This window comes from Papio anubis, chromosome 7 (assembly GCF_008728515.1).
Source record: "Papio anubis isolate 15944 chromosome 7, Panubis1.0, whole genome shotgun sequence".
NCBI lineage: Eukaryota > Metazoa > Chordata > Mammalia > Primates > Cercopithecidae > Papio > Papio anubis.
In genome coordinates, this window is record NC_044982.1 from 11,029,295 (window position 1) to 11,050,178 (window position 20,884).

Consider the following 20,884-nt stretch of genomic DNA (forward strand, 5'->3'; position numbering starts at 1 on the left):
TTGAGAAGCCGTCATATTGGCAAACCTTCCCTCTCCAGATAGACGGTGATCTGGCATTTTCATATCATAGCTGTATGAGTGCAGCCCTGAGGGGACATGCCAGCCTAGTCGATGTGAAATCGATGTGTACTCCCATTGTTTCATCTTTTTATACGGTGCAGCCACAGCTCCGTGATAATCCACACATACTATTGGCTGTCTAATTACAGAGCAAATAATATCCTCTTACTTGAAGGAATTTTTGCTTGTGTTCAGGGCATAACACATCTTTCAAAGTCATTCTGGTTTTGAGAAACACATGTTATAATCGAATGAGTCTCTGTCTTTCCTGGCAAGGCAGGTAGGGGGCACTAGTCTATTTTTCTTAGGAAGCTGGGGCAAGGGCCAATAAGGGCTGCCCCTGTAATTATACAGTGTCTGGGAATTAATCATTTTGCCCAATTCTAGGAAGAGCCTCTCAGTTCTCACCCAATTGCTATTCTTATTTTAGGGAACAGCTAACTGACTTAGTTTTCTAATATAACCACAACAGATCAGAAGTAGTAAATGTAAAAGGCTCACCCTAAAAGCAGTAACAATGACTGAACAGTAAGTGAAAGGTGAAGCACTAAGAGGCAGATATTCTGGAATTCTTTTTAAAAAGCAGCGTTCTGGGGCATTCGATGTAAGAAGGGGTGAACAGCCTTCACCCATGACGGTTCCTTCTGCATTAATGCCTTGTGTGATGCTTCCGAGCAAGAAAAAGAAATTCTTTTCCGCATGCTCTGAATAGAAAGTCAAGGAAACATGCCGTTTATTTTAGCTTGCCAACAAAAACTACAAACACACACACACACACACACACACACACACAGCTTAAGGCGATGTTAAAAAATAAAAGGATTACTCCATTGTGCCAGATAAACAGTTATTCTGACTCTGTTACGTACTTCATGTTAGTTCATGGAAGATACCTTCGAAGTACCTACTACATTTCATCGGGTGTTGAGGGACTGAATAATATTGGTGTAAAGTTGAATTTTTCTAACTGTAAACCAAATGGGCTTGATGAGAGCTCAGCTGACGTTAGGTCAGAAAGGGCCATCCATAAAGTGGTTCTGCAAATGCTGATGTCAATCGAGGACACACAATTAGAGGGGTCAAAGAATATAACCACCTCACTTGTCCTACTGCCCAGCCCTGTTTCACAGTGATTGGGGGCCAGCACCCCTTCAGGGAGTGTATGCATTGTAATGTTACCTATTCCTTCCCCACCCACCACCACACACACACTAGGCCATCAGCTTCTAGTTAGGTAGGATTCATTTTTGAAACCTGGTGCCCCAGTGCCATCCCTGGCACTTACTGCGTGTTCAATACGTAATTTTGAATAAAGAAAACATGGTGAACAATACAGAACAGGATCTCAGCAAATCCCAAATTGTGTGAAACTCATATCGACCACAGGTGCCATGGGAGGTGGAGAAACATTCAGTGATGTGCCCACAGGCTCTGTTAAGCAGGCTACAGAGTGGAGTAAGATGCTCCCAAATCCCAAGGACCTCGCAGTCCTGTGATGGGGACAGATGCAAGAATGCCCCTGAGAACTGGAGAGAGGGGAAAAAGCTCAGCGCCTAAGGGGTGGGAAAAGCTTAGTAGGGAAGCGGCACTTGAGCTGAGTTTTGGGAGAAGGGTGAAGTGCCTCTATGTAAAAAGGAGGAACATTCCAGGAAGAGGGAGCAACCAGGGCAAAGGCACAGAGGCCCCTGGGCCCGCTGGGGGAATGCCGGGCCGTTTCTTGAGAAATGCAGGACTGGACATAGCTGAGGGGAGGACAGATGGTAAGGGCTTGGGCTCTCCTCCTCTGGATGAGGGAAAGTCCCAGGAGGAGTGTAAGCTGCCGAGTGCTTGAGAGATCACCCTGCAGGAGTGTGGATGGATTGGAGGTGGCTGAGCTAACGGGGCCACTTAGAAGAGGGTCATCAGATTTAACCTTTGCAGATAGTGTGGTGGGGGGCACAGGGGAAGGGCACCACTGCAAGCTGAGTTCTTTGAAGGTAGGGATGACAGAATTTGGTGACTGGCTGACTGGGGAGGGGGCTGGGAGGAAGGGGAGATTCAGGCTTATTCCTGGGTTTTTGCTTAGCCACTGACTACACTTGCTGATGCAGGGAATACAGCGGGAGGGGGAAGGAGGATTGGAAAGGTAAGGTCAGGAATTACTTTTGGACATTTGTTTCCAGGTGCCTGAGGAACATCTAAATCATCTGGTTATGTCTGAAATAAAGGGAGAGATTATGCATATTATTGCCTCTACAGGTCTGGATCTATTGATAAAGGAGATTTGGGCAGGGAGGGCAAGAAGGAGTACAGAGAAGAAAGCCGGGGGAAAGCATATAACTGGGGAAGGACAGGCCATGAGGAGAACTGGGAGCAAGTGATTTGCGGAAGAGGAATTTACCAGAAGCCACAGACGGCCTGGGCGTGGGGGCTCACACCTGTAGTCCCAGCACTTTGGGAGGCTGAGGCAGGAGGATTGCTTGAGGCCACGTGTTCTAGACTGGTCTGGGCAACATAGTGAGGCCCCGTCTGTAGAAAAAGTTAAGTTAGTTGGGAGCAGTTGTGTGTGCCTATAGTCCTAGCTACTTGGGAGGCTGAGGTGGGAGGATAACTTTAGCCCAGGAGTTCTAGACTGCAGTAAACTGTGATTGTACCATGGCATTCCAGCCTGGGCAACAGAGCAAGGCTGTCTCTTAAAAACTCAAAAAAAAAAAAAAAAAAAAAGGAAGCCACAGAGAGAGGCCAGCTAAGGGCCCAGGGTCTTGTGGATTTGGTAATGGAGGTAAACACAGTGTGGGCTGATGCAATCAGTGTTTGTTGCCCTTGGGCGCTTCACTTCACGTGTAAGGGGCTCTGTAATGATAGAGTTGGGCTAGTGAATTTGTCAAGTGTCTTCTGGCTGTTACTTTTGTCTGTGTGTGAACCCTTATTTTAGGCCATTTCTGTAGTTAGTGAGCAGGGCAGATGGAGTTCAGTCATTTTGCAGAAATGTTTCCGTTTGGATGATGAAACAAGCTCGATTGCTGAAGCTGGTGCACTCATCCCACTGGCATGGTGCTGGCCGAGAGCTTTGAAATACCTGAGGACACCTCTTGCCTATTTATAGAGGTTGCTTCTGTCTGCTGAATAGGGCTTTTTAATTAACTAGGAGGTGCATTGAGTGACACTGGCCATTTTTCTCTGCATACCAAGTCTATAACATCAAAGAAGAAATTTAAGATAAAAATTCTTTAACATCTTAGGCCAGGTGCTGCTGCTATTACCACTGCAAGGACCTGCGGCAGTCTGGTTGGGAAACGTTTGTTCTGCATGTGTTCCGTGCCAGGTGTTGGCTATAAGATTCTAAGGTTTTGGAACTAGGCCATGACAATGAAACAACTTTCTCTGTTAGGGAAGTGTCCTGGGCCGTCAAGAATTGTCATCAAGAGCAGCAGGTTTTATGAGATACGTGGACCCATTTGGCATGTACCAGCCCCTGCCGCTCGGATAGAGGGACAGGGCTGGGCCCCAAGTGTGGGCTTTCCGGAAGAGACAAGCGCCGGCTGCTCATATGGGATGGGTGGGGGTGGTGCAGGTGCCCTGCATGGGTTCCGCTGCCCTAAGGAGGGTGCCAAGGCCACGCCTCTGCGTGTCTGCCAGGGCTGGGCTCAGAGCCTCCCCGGCTTCCTGGGCACTCTGCCTATCACACAGCGATTCTAATATGGTCACGTGTTCAGAACAGTCACACTTGTCAAAGCAAGGAGAGAACGCTTGAGCAATGTTCAAAAACGTATCTCCAGGGATAAAAAAAGAAAAAAAAATGAAAGCTTCATTTTCCTCCTTAGTGGGGAAGTCTTCCTTACTCACAGACTCTTCCTGAGTTGGTGTCTGTCGTGAAACATTCTTTGAAAGCATAGTAAGTGAAGGATTTAATTTACAATAGTAGTACACATTTGCACAGAACCTCAAGTTTGTAGTGCATTTCATCATCTTTATGTGAATCTCATGACAGCTCTTACAGGGAAAACAGGAAGAACTGGCCCCATTTTCTAAATGTGGAGACGGGAGGAGGTGAGATGACTCGCCTCTGCCAGCCGACTGGGAAATGCAGAGCCCAGAAAGACAGCAAGTCAGGAGAGGTTGATCCAGGGAGATTTTCATTCCGCCACCCACCCCATCTATGGAAACACCGACATTATCGAGGCTGCGTTTAGATTTCAAAACAAAAACAAGCAAACATGCCAGGCTCGTAGTATGCTGTTGTTTTAACCAAAATGATACAGCTCAAAGGGTGAGCAGCCATCAGTGCTGTGAGTGAAGCGCGATCACACATCTTGTGTGTTTAGCAACCCAGGAGGTAGCTGAGCCTGGAAGTGACTTTCCTGGTATGTAGCAATTCAGAGAAGACAAAACCACATTCATTATCTGAAATGGGCTCAGCTGCCTCTATGTTTTACCATATAGAGCTGGGAACTTTGATGTGTGTGATGTGTGCGTGTTTTGCTGTATATGCAGATAATCTACACAACTGGAGGCTTCAGCCTTGCTGTTTACACACACACACACACACACACACACACCAGCAGATACATCACACACAGACTTCTCACCTGTTATGTTACTAACAGTGGTGTTGGTTTGTTTGAAAAGTATTTGAACTTATCAATAACCTTCCCCCAGAAGGCTCAGCATAGCTGTAGCATATGCTGTGTGTGGAAAATATAACCTAAGAAACGCATTGGAATTGAATCGTGACCACTATTGCTATGAGACAGAATCCACAGCGATGAAGTGGGCGCTGGGGTCAGACTGCCTGAGTGTGTACCCTAGGTGAGCCACATAATAGCTGGGTGAATGGCCAGGTTTTCACCGTTTTTCCCTCATTTGGGAAATGGGATGATAATAGGAGCTATCCTGAAGGGTGGTGATGAGGATTAAATTAATAATATAGGTAAAGGCTTAGAACAGTGCGTGGCAGATGGTAGGTAAGCCCTTAATAAACATAAAATATCATTATTTGTCTCCATCATTTGAGATATATCTCACATCTTATCCAGAGGACTCCCAAACACTCGTGCCTTCCCTTCTCTCTCCTGTCTCTGGATTCCTCTACAAGTCAGTTTTGTACCGTGCAGTCTCACATATGACGGACATGCAGCATTACTTAGTTCCATGAATGATTCATGTGTCTTAATGTTGCTTCCCCAACAGACTCTAAATTCCTTGATGGCAGGAACCCTGTAACTGGCTTTTGTTAGATTTCCACAACTCAAGACCCAGTCCAGGGCAACTGTTGGACCCTTAAACATCTTTCATCACTAGCTGTGTTCATCACTAGGAAAAAGTAGGAAAAAATCCAGTGTTGTGGGATTGTAAGTGGGTATTAGATCCAGCAGCTGAAACTTAAGATGTGAAGATGTATATTGACACAGATGTGCACACAAAACGTTTATAGCAGCTTCATTGATAATAGCCAAAAACCAGGAACAACTCGGATGTCCTTCAACAAGGGAAGGGTGACCCAGCCCGTGATGCATCCATCACACCGTGGATTGCTGCTCGGCAATGAGGAGGCACAGACTCGATACAGGAACCAGCTTGGGTGACGCTCCAGAGAACTGCACTGAGTGGAGAAGGGCAGTCCCACTGTGTGATTCCGTTATTATTACATTCTTGAAGTGACAGAATTATAGAAAGGAGAACAGAGGAGTGGCTGCCAGAGTTTAAGGAGGGAATGGAAAAGCGGGGAAGAGCAGCGTGCGGGATCCTTGAGATGGAAGTGTCTTGTGTCGTGTTGGTGTCTGTCAGTATCCTAGCTGTGATACTGTACCATTGTTTTGTAAGATGCTGCCATCGGGGGAAACCGGGTAAAGTATATGAGGACCTCTCTGTATGATTTCTTACAACTGCATGTTAATTTACAGTGGTCTCAAAACATTTAATTACACAAAAAACCCACATACACTTAAAGTAGTCCCAACAGAAGCAGAAAAAGTAGACCAGGCTTCCCACTGTTGGGAGAAACATGGCAAACCTCTTCGAGAAGGATTTTGTATATTTTTTATTTTCTGGTTTTGTTTTTGTTTTTGTTTTTGTTTTGAGATGGAGTCTTGCTTTGTCACCCAGGCTGGAGTGCCGTGGCGTGATCTCGTCTTACTGCAACCTCTGCCTCCTAGGTTCAAGCAATTCTTCCGCCTCAGCCTCCTGAGTAGCTGGGATTACAGGCACCCGCCACCACACCCGACTACTTTTGTGTGTGTGTGTGTATTTTTAAGAGAGGTGGGGTTTCACCATGTTGGCGAGGCTGGTCTTGAACTCCTGACCTCAGGCGATCCACCCACCTCAGCCTCCCAAAGTGCTGGGATTACAGGCATGAGCCACTGCACCCAGCCAGATTTTATTTTTTAGGAATAAAATGTATCGATTGTCCTTTAACACTTTTGTTTATATTAGTATTTACTCCTTGGAGTATAATAGTAGCAGTGTTTAGTTATGTTAAATGATGATTGTTTAATACAAACAAGATTCCTCTGTTTTCAAAAAGATATATATGGAGAGAGAGAGAGAGAGAGACAGGGTCTCACTCTGTCACCCAGGCTGGAATGTAGTGGCGCAATCATGGCTCACTGCAGCCTTGACCTCCCAGGCCTAGGCAGTCCTCCTGCCTCAGCTCCAAGTAGCTGAGACCAGGCATGCGACACCCTGTCTGGATAATTTTATTTATTTATTTGTAGAGACGGGGTCTCACCATGTTGCCTAGACTGGTCTTGACCTCCTGGGCTCAAGCGACCGTCCCACGTTGGCGTTGGCCTCCCAAACTGCTGGGATTAGAGGAGTGAGCCACTGCACCTGGCCAATACTATATATATATATATATATATATAATGTATATATGGTGATATATGTATACACAGTATATACCATAATGTATTTATTGCATTATTATATATTACATTGTATGTAATACTATGTGTGTGTATATGTATATATTTCTTATAGTTACTTAAATTGGGGAATAATTTAGAGAAAATCTTTTCCAATTCTCTCATTTCACATATTCAAAAACTCAGAAGTGACTCAAAGTTACACAGCTAGTTAGCAGCCTTAACAAGGGTTAGAACCCCATCATCTGAGAATCCAGTCCTGTATTTTATACACAATTGTATTTTATAAATGCAGCACAATTAAATGTACGTAGAGGAATATTCTGAGTTACTGCAGTTACCCTGCTTGGTACTGAGATGACTCATTGCCACCCAGAGGGGTGCCCCTGCTCCGTTGATGGGTGGCAGCTGCCCATGGAGAAGTGAAGAAATCAGGGTGCTGGATGTGCTCACCCTAGAAGCACATGTAGCACCCGAGTAGGGAAGGACAGGCTAACACTTGGAGAACTGGCAAAGAAAAAACAAAGAAGAAGGAAAAGTTTAGAGCAGAACTGGGATGAGAACCAGCTCTCCAGGCTCAAACCAAGACCTCTCCGATGGGGCACCCCAGAAGTGGGCACCCTTAATGTGAGCTTTTCATCCGTGCTAAGCTGAAAGCACTTATGTACCTCACCACTAAGTGGGAAGCCAGGCTAGAGACGGAGAGATGGGAATGTAAATGTTCTGAACAGCAATTCCTATCCTGGGACCGTGGGCAATGTCCCTCCTTCCTACTCTCTTGCCTCAGTTTACCCACGAGGTGCTTTATTAGCCAGAAAAGCCATTGCAGCTTTTGCTGTAATCTATCTGTGGAGACTGAACACACACACGCAAACTGAAAACATCATGCTTACAAAATGAGGATTGTGCAGATTGCTGCTGAGGCTGGCTAACCAACAGCAAATGTGAAACAGACCCAGATAATTTCCCCAGGCTTATTAAATTGATTCCTGCTTCCCCATGAGTGGTGGTGGAGATGCTGGCTGCAGGGAGCAGACACAGGGAAAGAGTGGTAAAAACTTCGCTTTTTGGTATGTTGCACAAATAGCCCCCACTGCCAAGTGAGTCAGAACTTCCGAACAGCATAATTTTAGTGCCCTTCTTGTGGTTCTCTCTCTGGGCTGCTTCTGAAAGGAAGGTCTCAGGGCGGGGTTTCCTGTGTTCAATTCCAGAGATGACAAAGGGGCTTTTCCCCCAATCCTTTGCCAGATTTTTTTTCCAGATGGGTTTTCATGTCCACCCCCTTCTGTAGCTACAGGTAATGCTGAGGACTAAGGCACTGTGGACTTCCTAGTTGCAAACTGCCCCATCCCTTCGTATTGCTTACTCAACTTCTGTTTTTCTTCCATATGGACTACTTTGGAGAGGAAAAAGACTGGCATCAAATAAAAAATAGGGTTCTGTTTTTGATGTAATGTTTATGTCAAGCTTAAGAAAAGTAATGGATGGCCGGGCATGGTGGCTCACACCTGTAATTCCAGCACTTTGGGAGGCCAAGCGGTCGGATCTCTTGAGGTCAGGAATTCGAGACCAGGCTGGCCAACATGGTGAAACCCTGTCTCTACTAAAAATACAAAAAATTAGCTGAGCGTGGTGGTGCATGTCTGTAGTCCCAGCTATTCAAGTGGCTGAGGCATGAGAATTGCTTGAATCTGGGAGGTGGAGGTTGCAGTGAGTCAAGTTTGCACCACTGCACTCCAGCCTGGGTGATAGAGCGAGACTCTATCTAAGAAAAGCAATGGAATGGGAGAGTATTCTGAAAAGCAGCAAGCCCTGTAAAGCCCAAGATAATAACAATCACATTGATAATAATAAAACTATCTGCACAGTATTTTGCATTTCATAAAATGTTTATCACATGTGTTTTCACCCATGAAAAATTATTACTATCCCCATCTAACATGAGAAAAACCAATGTTGTAAGAGGTCACATTCAGTGTAAGATTATACTGTATGTGTACACTGTATGTGTAAGTCAGTCTTACATTGTAAGATTCACTCAGCTAAATAAGTAGCAAAGCTTGACCAGGAAAGTGAATATCTCCACTGCTCTGAACTGGTCCTCTGCACTGCACCAGCAGCAGGAGGGACAGTTCATCTCTGTGCACCATGGTGCCCTGACACAGAATTATTACACCCTGACCTCCTTGGAGGTAGTAGTCTGTGCCTTATTCGTCCTCCTATTCCCAGAGACTGGCACATAGTAGATACTCAGGAATGTTTGATGAAAGACTGAATAGCTGTGTGCCAGAAACTGTAGCAATCATACCATTCCCAGAACCATAACATAACAGCTCACCTGAGCTGGGTGCTCAAATACCAGGCACAAAACCATACAAGATAAGCTCCTATTATTAGATCTATTTAACAGAAAAGGAAACCAAGTATGAGTAATCAGCTGAAAGTTGCAAATTGGGCACTTTGTCACTAGAGCCTGAGCTCCCAACTATACCCAGCCATCTCTTCCTGCAGGACATTGAGTTACGGCGGCCTGCTCCACCCTCGGAGCAGCCTGGGGGAGCCATCTTTCTCCTTGTGCAAATCACCTGCCCGCTTTGTGCCTTGGTTTCCCTTGTCAGGCGAAACTCATTAAACTTTTCCTAACTACCTGGAGGATGTTTGCAGAGATTTAATGAGGAGACACATTTGCAAACATTCTGAAAAGCAAAAAGCATGATCCAGATGCAGGCATTATAATCATTGTTACTCACCGCCTGCACCTGCAGTTTGACTGTGGTAACCTCAAGGCCTGCGGCAGCACTCCTAATTGAGTCACAGTGATAATAACACGTATAATAGCATACTTGGAACCAGTCAGTCGCAGGGAGATGGGAGGGGTCTTGTGTATGTCTTCAGCAATGCTGTGAATAATTACAGCTTAATAAATGGGATCTAACTAAGAGGTGTGGGTCTACCTCAGAGTGAATCCTGGGGTTTGGCTAATTCTTCTACCTCCCTCTCAATTTCGAAAAGACATACGCACACACACACACTCCATTAACTATCTTGTCCTGCTTTACAATTTAATCTCTTAGGATACTGACTTTTACACGATCTGTTCTGCAAACATCCGGCATCCCTGCTAAGAAACAAAAAAGGAAAACGGCATCCCGGAAGCACTGGATTTGGGTCAGTTACTAACACCTCATCTGTAAAATCGCTAGCCGCACCTAAATTGTGATGACTGGAGTTCACGTAAAACCTAGTTTTACAACTTGTATCCCTCATTAGTGGCGCTCATCTGATCCAGAGCCGGTGGAGTCAATCATGCAACTATGTAATTACTCGGAAAAAGATAAGAACTGGGGCCCAGGGCTGTTCAAAGCCGGGCTGGACGCACAGGAAGGCCAGTGACTGCTGACCTGGGAGGAGAGGGAGAGAGCGCCAGGGTGCAAAGGCTTCCAGCCACCAAGCAGTAGAAGTTTGGCAGAAGACTGTGGAGCAAACCCCAGGCCAAGGCAACCTCATGTGCACAGGCACAGAGGCAGATACGGTTTAGACATTCTGGGACAAGGTTAAAGGGTTGGCATGGCTGGAGCAGGGGTTGGGAGGACGGGAGGATGTTTCTGCTGGATGGGGAGGGAGAGGGGAGGAGCATTCTGAGGCCTTGGGTTTGTTGGGGGTTCACATTATGCCTGGTGATTCACATTCCTTGCGACTCCCGGACTGTGGTCCCGAACTGTGGAGTGGGAGAGGATGGGCAGGGTGCCAGTCCCCCCGCCCCAACCACCCCGCCCTTTCTTCCCGCGTGAGGCTAGCTGATGGGTGTCATTTTCTTCTTGGATTTCGCGCCTCTGGGCGATGTGCCCCTTCCTAGGCCCCCACCTCTGCTCTGTGAGGGCAAGATCTGCCGGCGTCCTAATCCCTTTTCCAAGTCTGGACGCACAGATCCAACTTTCCCGGGGGAGAGGCAGCTCCGCGCCATTCCCTAGAATGAGAAAAGGGACGGTGGCTGTGTGTGTGTCGGGAAGACAGACAGGGGCCAGGGCTCCGGGCTGCTTTCCAGGCCACCGTGGACAGGATACCCCCTTAACCCCCGCCCCAGGTCCGCGACAGGGAGCGGTAAGGCTCTTCCTCGGCCCTGGTACCCGGGGACACGCAGGGTGTCCGCCGGGCTGGGGTTGCGCACCCGGGGCCTCCGTTGAGCGCGTGCGGAGAGGGGCGCGGCCTCTCCCGCGGGGCCACCGGGCGGGCCCCGGCGGGGGCGGGGGTACTCGTGGTGTCCGGGCCCGCCCCAGCTCTGCCCCGCCCCGGAGCCGCCCGGGACGCAGGGAGGAGGGAAGGAGGCTCGGCCCCAGCTACCCGCGGCGCCGCGCTCCTCCACGCTCCGGGCGGGTAAGTGGCACGGGGCCGGGAGGCCAGGCCGGGGGCCGGGGGCCGGGGCCTGGGCGGGTGGGGTCCTCAGTCCCCGGCCCAGCTCTGACACAGCCCCGGGGATCTGGGGCGCCGAAAGTCTGGGGGACCTGGGGAGGCGCGCCCGGCGCGGGGGCGGGGGCTCCGGCGTGACAGCTGCGGGCGGGCGGGTATTTTTAGTTTAAATCCAACCGTTCCGTGCTGGCTGCGAAATTCCCGAGCCTTTCCTTTCAACCCCGGGGAGCTTCGGCCCGCAAGAAAAAGCCCTAAAGCCCGAGGCAGCACGTCCCAGGCGGGCCGAGTGCCTCCTCGGGGCTTCCCTTTGCCTCCCCTAGGGGCGGGCTGACCTGTCACCAAGGATTGCGCGCGGCGGGGCCCCGACCCGCTCCTGGCGACCGCGAGTGCGCTCAGTAGTGTCTGGGAGAGCAGAGCAGGCGGCGAGGAGGGGAAGTCCAACCCCGAATGCTCAGTTTTGTTCAGACGCCTCTTGGCTGTGCAAACTTGACAAGCAGCTCAACCTCTCTGAGCCTCATTCCCACATTTCTAAAGGGGAGGGCAGTGAGGCCAGAGATGGCTTGCAGGGCCTGAGAGAGCCTCAGATGGATGTTGACTTCCCTTGGGGTCTTGGGATCTTGACCCCAAACAGCAGTCCCATTGATGTGGCCCATTGGTCAACCCAGGAGCAGTGTCCTACCCCGCCCAGCTGACTTCTGCTTCAAAACTGGAAGCCAGGGCCTCCAGCCTGGGTGGGGTGATAATGAATATTTTTAGTTAACCACTTTGGCCCTGAAGCTCCAACCGTGGGCTGCCCTGGGACTCTTTCCCAGGTCCCTGGTCACCCTTTTCAACTCTGAAGAGTTACCCTTGTCCCAGCACCGGGTGCAGGGGCTGTCTACAGCCAAGGGCTGCTAGTGGGATAACCTGATGTGTCTTGGGGGCATGCCCCATCCCACGTGAATGAGGGCATGAGGAGAATGGACCGTCCTCCCAGAAAGGAGAGCATGTCAAAATCACTGCCGTTCTGAGCTTGGCAGGACAGCCTCCCTCATCCACCAAGAGAAGCAGAAACAGACCCAGAGAGGGGGAGTGATTTGCCCAGAGCCACACTGCCTGGCTCTCTTAAAGGGCCTGGCCTTGCCGCCTGCACTTCCAGGGCAGCTAACAGCCCACAGGAGTCAGGAGCTGGGAGGTGGGAGGGGCGTACCAGTGCCAACGAGCTGTTTTGCTCAGTTTCCTGTCACTGTGCCCCAGCAGGACGCTCCAGCACATGTGGGTCTGCACATTCCTCAGGCCGGACAGCGCTCGGCAGGCTGACAGCCACAGCTGTGCCAAGCCTGCTGGCCCCGGGCGTTGTTTTCAACCAGAGAGGCCCCTCTGGGGGTGGCTGAGCGGGAAGTGGGCTGGGATGTCTTATTTCTGGAACTTGTGTCTTGCTGGGGGTCCTGAGGAGAAGACCTGAGGATGTGTTGGTGGCACAGAGGGAAGTGGTGAGAATCCAGACTCAGGTTTCTGCCTCCAGGTACAGTCTGGCACCTGGCACCTGGCTCCCTGCAGGTACACTTCAGGGTGAGTTGGAGTCCTTTCTGTTTCCATGGGAACAACCCTCCTGCCCCGGTGCTTTGCATGCTCTCCAGCAGCCATGGACCTGGCCATGCCTGGGCAGCCCCTTTGCCTTGTGACGCAGCCTGGAGCAGGCTGCCGGGGGCCCTGGCTTGGTGGCCCCGGGAGGCAAGACTGGGCAGGCCCAGCTCAACCTTAAAATCACCGTGGAGGCTTTGGGAACCCACTGGGCAGCTAGGTCTCCCGCACTGTCCAGCTGTTAGGAATCAGGGCAGTCAAGTTGGATTGCCTGAGTTCAGTCCTGCCTTAGCCAGCTCCTGGCTGTGTAGCCTTGGGAAAGTTGCTTCACCTTTCAGAGCTTCAATGTCCTTCCCCATGGAAAGGGGCTAACCATAGCACTGCAGGTGTTGCCTTGCAGGGCATCATGAGCACTAAACGAGCTTTGTCCTGATCAGCATCTCATATGATGTCAGACACAGCACATATGAGAAGGTGTCACAGTTTGAGGCGAAGGGGCCTCATCAGGATACCTGGGTTCCCCTCTGCTCTGCCCCTCCTCTCCCTACCTTGATTTCCCCTTGTCTGTCAATGGTGAGTGGTCCTGGCTCACCCCCCTCACAGTCCTTCCAGCACTGAAAGCTGGCCCTTGGCCCCGGGGAAGGCAGGAGGTTCTAGAGAAGCTACAGAGGGACTCAGATGTGTCAATGGGGTCTTCCAAAGCACTTCCTGCCTCTCACCTCCTAGGATCTGGCAGTAGGCAAGTCTGTCACTGCTGGCCCGTTTACAGATGAGGAGGCTGATATCTGTGGCTGGATGTGGTAGAGCCAGGATTAGAACTCAGGGCTTTTGACCTGATGCTCTTCCTGATACCACACGGCCTCTCCTAGACAATCCAAGGACAATGTTGTACATTCATCACTGGAAAAACAGTACCGACCAGACAGGATGCTTATCTTCATTAGGTCATCAGTACTTGCTGGAAAATAATATGGATTCTGAATATATATATATTCCTAAAGCAGCCCGACTGGACCACAAAGATAGGAACCCAGGAGCAATAGTGTTTCCTGACCCTCCCATCCCAAAAGGAACCTTTGCCTTAGGACTGAGGGATGATGTTCTGGGGCTGAGCAGCTAGGAAGTGGATGGGAGACAGCTTCGGGAAGCTGACGCCTTAATTCTGTCCTCTCTAAATACTTCCCTTTCGGGGTTGCTGTGAGGATAAGTGAGGTAACTGGGGATGATGCTTAGTAGAACGCCCGGCATGGTGGGGGCACACCATAAATAGGACTGATGGTTTTTATTATTACTCACCTTCTGCTATCACTGTAACACCAGAGTGCAGCCTGGATCTCTCGCCTGGGTTTCTAGGCTGCAGATGCGGCATAGAGAATCCTAGCATCTCCATGGAGAACTGCTAAGGCAATTGTAAAAGCTCAAAACACAAGCACACTAAGCAATGAGTTGTTTAGTGACACCTAGCTGAGAAGTAAAATGATGACAAAAAGCAAGAAGGTGATTATCTTGAATAAAAGCCAAGCATTGCCACATGTGCTGAGGAAAGGTGAGAGAGGGTCAGGAGACTCATGGGGGGCAGTTGCAAAGGAAATCACTTTGTAGTTATTGGATAATTACATGTATGTGTTATACATGCGTTTATACATAGATTCGATTTCACAAAGTTAAGCCAGTTTGAAAAAGAAAAAGGTAAGGGAATGATAATGCAAAATCAAGGTGGTTATCTTTGGGGAGAAGTGGGTAATTGATCAGGGAGATGCCTGTTTCATTCTTAGTGGGATCCATTATGTTCTGTTTCTTCAGTCCAGTGGTAGGCTTGTGGGTGTTGCTTTTAATTTTAATATTTATTTATTTATTTGAGACAGAGTCTCACTCTGTTGCCCAGGCTGGAGTGCAGTGGCGCGATCTTGGCTCACAGCAACCTCCATTCCCCAGGTTCAAGCGATTGTCCTGCCTCAGCCTCCCGACTAGCTGAGATTATAGGCATGTGCCACCATGCCTGGCTAAGAGTGTTATTTTAAAATATTTTTGTGCTTCACCATTTGCAAATAGGAGACACATATATTACATTACATATATATATAATCTTACATAATACCAATTAAATTAAAAGATCATCTGGAGCATTTTCAGATGCTTTCTTAGAAAATCTGCCTCTCTCCTCAGATTCAAATGTTAATCTGGCTGGATTTAAAAAATAAAGCAACAAATCCTGTTGTATGACACATACTTCTCTTTAATGTAGGAGACATAATCTCCCTCTTCCCAAATCATACAATGAGCAAGATAACAATAACACTTTATAACCTCAGGTGATCAACAGGATTTGTAAAGTTCCTGGCCTAATGATTTATGCTTCTGAATCATAAAATCCTGAAATATTTGAGCTGGGAGGAACCTCAGGTCACCTGGACCAATCTGCTGGTTTTATAACAAAAGGAAGTGTCCCAGCCAAGGTCAACACTGGCACACACGTAGGGAAGACACTTCTCTCCAGACTGCCACACCTGTGTGACTATCATGAGGATACCACCCGACAGACAGACCAGTGTGAGTCCTGGGTCACTAGCCTCCTCCTTAGGGCAGTCAGGGAGAGAGACGGGAAGTATGCATGAGATTAAACTGATAGGATCATTTTATTTATTTATTTTATTTTTATTTGTTATTTTTTATTTTTTTTGACACGGAGTCTTGCTCTGTCTCCCAGGCTGGAGTGCAGTGGTGCGATCTCGGCTCACTGCAGCCTCTGCCTCCCAGGTTCAAACAATTCTCCTGCCTCAGCCTCCTGAGTAGCTGGGACTACAGATGCGTGCCACCATGCCCAGCTAATTTTTTTTTTTTTTTTTGTATTTTTAGTAGAGACAGGGTTTCACCTCATTGGCCAGAATGGTCTCGATCTCCTGACCTCATGATCCACCCACCTCGGCCTCCCAAAATGCTGGGATTACAGGCTTGAGCCACCATGCCTGGCCCAGGATCATTTTATTTTTTAAAAGTCAGAGGAGAGTTACATTTTACAATGGAACCACACATTTCTAGAACTTATATGAACAGAGACTTCCTCAAAGAAAACATATAAGCAGTGCTTAGAATCTTCTTTCCAGCAGGAAGTCCTCTTAGGAAAGAGCTCCCCTTACTCATCCTATTTGTGGCTGGCATATTTGATCACCAAAACAATTGAGTGCTGCAGGTATGGTTATTTCCATTTTTCCATGGGGGAAACAGGTTCAGAGAGGTTCAGTGCCTTGACCCAAATCACTCAGCAGGTGAAGATGGAGCAGGACTTTCATCCAGAGGGGGAGTGGAAGAGATGAACCACTTTTGTTTTTAGTGCGCTGTGCTGTGAGCACATTCTTCACTCCTTAGATGCTGAAATTCCGCAGCCCGGCCCAGCCTGGGCGGGCCGTGGGGAAATGCCCTGGTGGGGGACAGTTGGGCGGTGGCTTTCCAGCTGTCAGATCACAGAGACCATCTAGAGGCTAAAGCTCTGCCTCTGCCTTGCTGCTCTCCTGCAAGGAAGCCCACTGCCTTTGCGGCATGGGCACTGGTGCATTGGGAGTTGAGAGAATCCATCCCATTTTGGTCCTGCAATTTTGTTGTTTTTTTTTTTTTGAGACAGAGTCTCGCTCTGTCACCCAGACTGGAGTGCAATGGTGCAATCTCGGCTCACTGCCACCTCCGCCTCCCGGGTTCAAGCAATTCTCCTCCCTCAGCTTCCCGAGTAGCTGGTGACTGCCACCACGCCCGGCTAATTTTTGTATTTTTAGTAAAGATGGGGGTTTCACCATGCTGGCCAGGCTGGTCTCGAACTCCCGACCTCAGTCAATCTGCCCGCCTCGGCTGGGATTACAGGCGTGAGCCACCGTGCCTGGCCAAGTGCTGCACATTTTGATTCTTGGCCACTTTCTTCTCTCATCAAAGGTATTCTTCCTGCCCTCCCTCTGCAGAAGTGCCTGTCACAGACAACAGGGTTCTAAGGGACAGATGTTCCAGGAGTGCTTAGTTTCAGATGATGGTTTTCCTAATGCACGGTTGCTGTGTCCCAGCATGGGTGCTCCCCTGGACAGTGGAGGCCTGGGCCCAGGTCTCAGCCCTTGCTGTCTACCCTCTGCTCTGTGAATCCATTTCTTGGCCAGTTGCTGCACTGTGAATCCATTTGTTTCCCATCTAACGGGGTTGGTGATACCTCCCTGTGGGGCAGGGCTTAGTAAGGACCTAATGACAGAGAACTTTACATGGGTAAGGCAGCTTTCAGAGACTAGGAAACAAACCCTCATGTACATGCCCAGAGAGACTGTGTGTGGGCGCTGGAGAAGTATTTAGGAGTGACAGCTGCAGTGGAACCAGCCCGAACCTCAGAGATGATTTACGCTTATACTTTTACATATAGGGAAACTGAGTCTCCACAGCCGAAATGGTTGGCTCAAGTCTTGCAGGTGCTTCAGGGCCAAGATGGTATCTCCTAACTCCCTGACCAGTGCTCTTACCTTACAACCACCTTCCCCAAGAGTTTGTTTCATTGATATTTGTGGTGTAACACAACTTGGGATGGTTACTTGATAAAGATGAAATGGCAGCGTTCAGCCCGTGTGGTCATCACCAAGGCGTGGACAGAACAGGGTGGGCCACCATGGCTGGTTGGACTCTAATTTAAGCCAACAGTTTTATTTGAGATCTGAAAAGGACTGAGCCCCTCCCAAGTGACACTTGCTGAAATAATGCAGCCGGCTGACTCACTGGGGTAGCCTCATTCCTTAAGGATGGGAGGAGCCTGCATTTGACCTTCACCTGGGCTGGTCTCTGTTTCCTGCCCTTTAAAGAAAGAGGTTGAGATTAGGAGATTTCTAAGGTACCTTGAAGTTCAGATGTTTTCTCATTCAAGGACCACAGCTTCAAAGTAGGTGTTTGGGGACCTGGGTCTGGCCAGTGCAGTTCACCCACTCACCCCAGGAGGGTCCAGATCACTGGCAGGTGACTCCTTGCTTACCCGCCTTGCTCTGAGGATTAGGTCCCACGTTCCCAACTGGTCCAGCTTTCTACAACCTGGGCCACCTTCAAGGACCATCAGGCCCCTAGCTCATCCTGGCCTTTCTCACCTGGACACCTGTGCTCAAGCTGCTCCCCCGCTCAGCTCTCCTTCTCCCTGCCCCTTCCTACCAACACCTGGCTAGACATGACCTCCTCCTGGGAGCCCTCCTCAGCCACCTCCTACAGGATTGGTGATCTCTTTTCCCTGTTCCCGTTGCACTTTGCCATTGATACTAATCCACAGTCTCAAGAGTGATTCCCCACTAGCCTGTGACCTCCTTGAGGGCTGGACACAGGATTATTCATCCTCACATCCCTGCTCCCAGCCCAGAGACAGTGTGCCATTATTACTGCTCTTATTAAATTAAAAGGCTTTAAAATAGAATCTTACAAACTTTAGGGGTGCTCACAGCTCCCTTGAATGAAGTATAAAGGGCAGATCCTGATATTTCCAGGACACAAGAAAAAAGTGAGCTCTGGAGCCGTGACCTGAGGCTGGGGAGAGAAGGTGCAATACGCATCATCTCCTTCTGTGGCCCCTGCAGGGGACTGCCCTCTTGGAGATCTCTCCATTCTCCTGGGTTCTGTGGGGGTTGGCCCTGGAACCTTGCAAATATCTCTTGGCTTCCCTGGGGCTCACATCTGATGTTCTCTCTCCTGCGCGTGCCAAGTCTTTCTCCCTGCAGCTTGACTTCTTGTTCTTTCCTCTTCCTAAAAAGTGCCTCCCCCAGGCCTTCCCCTGGCCACACCCTCTCTGCGTTGAGATCTCAGCTCACAGTCACGGCCTCAGAGGGACCCTCCTGCCCACGCAGTGGCACTCATCCCATCCTGCCAACATGCTCTGTCCTGTCACCCTGAAATTATTTGCGTTAATTATTTGCAGTTGAGTTTATTGTCTGTCTTCTGCACTAGAAGAAGATAAGGCCAGGGATTGTTATCTGCCCAGAACCCAGCCATCAAAGCTGCTCAATACTGTACATATTTCTAGAATGAATGAATGAATGAGTGAATGGGCCGATGGAGTCCATTGGGTGCCATCTAAGATTCCTGCATGGTTCATCTTTACGACTCATATCTGCTCAGTGCTTACTGAATGTCTAAGTGCTCTCTGCCTTTTCTGTCTTTATCCTCACAACAGCCGAATGAAGGATGCTCTGATGTTGTTCCCGTTTGGCAGAGAGGTTAATTAACCCATCCTCAGCTACCTCAGTTAGCAGTGGAGTTGGAAATTGACCCCAGGTTACCTGATCCCAGAGTTCTAGCAAAGGTAACTTCTGGGCCTACCTGGCCCCCTTCCCGCCCAGGAGTGCTGCTGTGGGCTGGAAGTGGCGAGTCACTCAGCCTCCTAACCAGGCATCTGGCTCTTTCTCCACAGTCCCCAGTGGCTCTCACACTGCCAGGCTCCTAACCAGGCATCTGGCTCTTTCTCCACAGTCCCCAGTGGCTCTCACACTGCCAGGCCATTCCTCAAAGGAAATCCTTTCTGTGGGACCAGTGTCACATGGGCTAGGAACACCAAAGGTTTTCCAGAGCCAGGGCCCACCCCGGAGCCTGTCTTCTCTGACCACATCCTTTTCTCCTAGGGAACCCCCTCTGCCACTTGTTCACTAGCTGTTGAGAACTTGGTGACCACAAGCCACTGGCTGTAGGGTTGGGTGTGAGCCGGTTGGGGTTGTCAGGTTCATCTCTGACATTTATCCAGCACCAGGCAGTGAGCAGGCCTGGCTTCCGTGATTTGCCTGTTTATCTGTTTGCCTTTTTCAAACTCAGGTTTGCTCAGGCATAATTTTAGAAAATTGATTTTTTAAAAAATTTCATCTTGTGGCATCTCTTGTCTCACTTCCCTCTGGGTGAAACCACTCGAATGCCCAGGGAGGGGGATCCAGGCCGAGCTCTTCTGGTCGCAGTCTTCCCTTGCTAATGTGCTCCTTTGAGGGGGTGAGAGGATAGCCCCGGTAAGTTCCTGTCTGGGTCTCCTGCAGGAAGCTGCAGGGTTAGTCACGCAGCGCTTAGCTGGAGCCAGCTTTGGTTTGGGAGCCAAAGAAGCACGTGTTTGTGGCTGGGATCTGGGCTCTTCCGTTTTGTAACCAGTGCCTTGGGCAATGGCATTTCTTCAACGTACTGACACTGGCTGAGGAGGACACGAACTAGGAAGACGCCAGAGACATGGCCCTGCCCTGTGGGAGGAGTCCAGTGGGTGAGGTGTGTGCTTTAAACAGTCCCATCCTAGAGGACGGTGACTCCGTGAGAGAGAAGCTCAGGGGGTCGGGAGAGGCACCCGGAAGGACCCTTTACTTTTGCCCAGAGGCACAGTCTTTCTGGGCCTCAACTCTCTTCTCTGTAAAGTGGGGGTGCAGGTGCCACACTCCTTGCCTTGCTGGCTGTGTTGTGAACTGCAGACCACCCCATGGAGGTAAGGGGTCATCACTATTGTTAGTTTAGCCAGCAGAGCAAGGCGTCACTGGTGCCGTCTGTGCAAAGGAAGTTCGACTTTCGACTGTGGTGGAGTTTCTCTCTGTTCCAGGGCCTCAGGTGGAATCCTGCAGATCTGAGCTGGAACCCTGATTTTGTCACCTGTGGCAAGTCACATAACCTCTATGGGCCCGGCTATCACACCTGTAAGATGGGGCTGGCCACACCTTCCCTGCAGAGTCACTGTGAGGCTCAGATGAGATAACAGATGCGGGGATTCCCAGTAAACAGAAAGTGCTGGGTCACGCCCATTCCCATGGATTCCCTTCCCAGCCTCTCCAAGTGCTCCCTCTTTTCTTTGGGTGCTCATTAGCTGGGGAGGTGACTTTGCCATTATGCAGGTCACTTGGAAGGGAGCTCAGCACTTCTGCCTGCCTCTGCCCCCAGCACGGGCAGTGAGTTGAACAGGGCACAGCTGCTGGTGTGTCAGCCCTTGGCTCAAGTGTTGCTGGCCGATGCCCGTGCCCTGGCAGGTCTAGGAAGGCATGATGGGCCAGAGTCGACCCAGCTAA

The 20,884-nt window shown here is 49.5% G+C and overlaps 1 protein-coding gene across 4 annotated transcripts in view; it reads left to right on the top strand.

Moving 5' to 3' along the window:
- Positions 1–11,189: 11,189 nt before the first annotated feature.
- The window catches only part of SYNE3 (spectrin repeat containing nuclear envelope family member 3), a 96,644-nt gene continuing 86,949 nt past the window's right edge, over positions 11,190–20,884 (top strand). For 2 of the 4 annotated variants that reach the window (XM_021941535.2, XM_031667872.1), the window contains exon 1: positions 11,458–12,860. The gene's annotated coding sequence lies outside the window, so the exon portion shown is untranslated. Of the gene's footprint in view, positions 11,277–11,457; positions 12,861–20,884 lie in introns of those variants that run through there. The other 2 variants (XM_021941533.2, XM_031667873.1) reach the window with 2 other exon arrangements.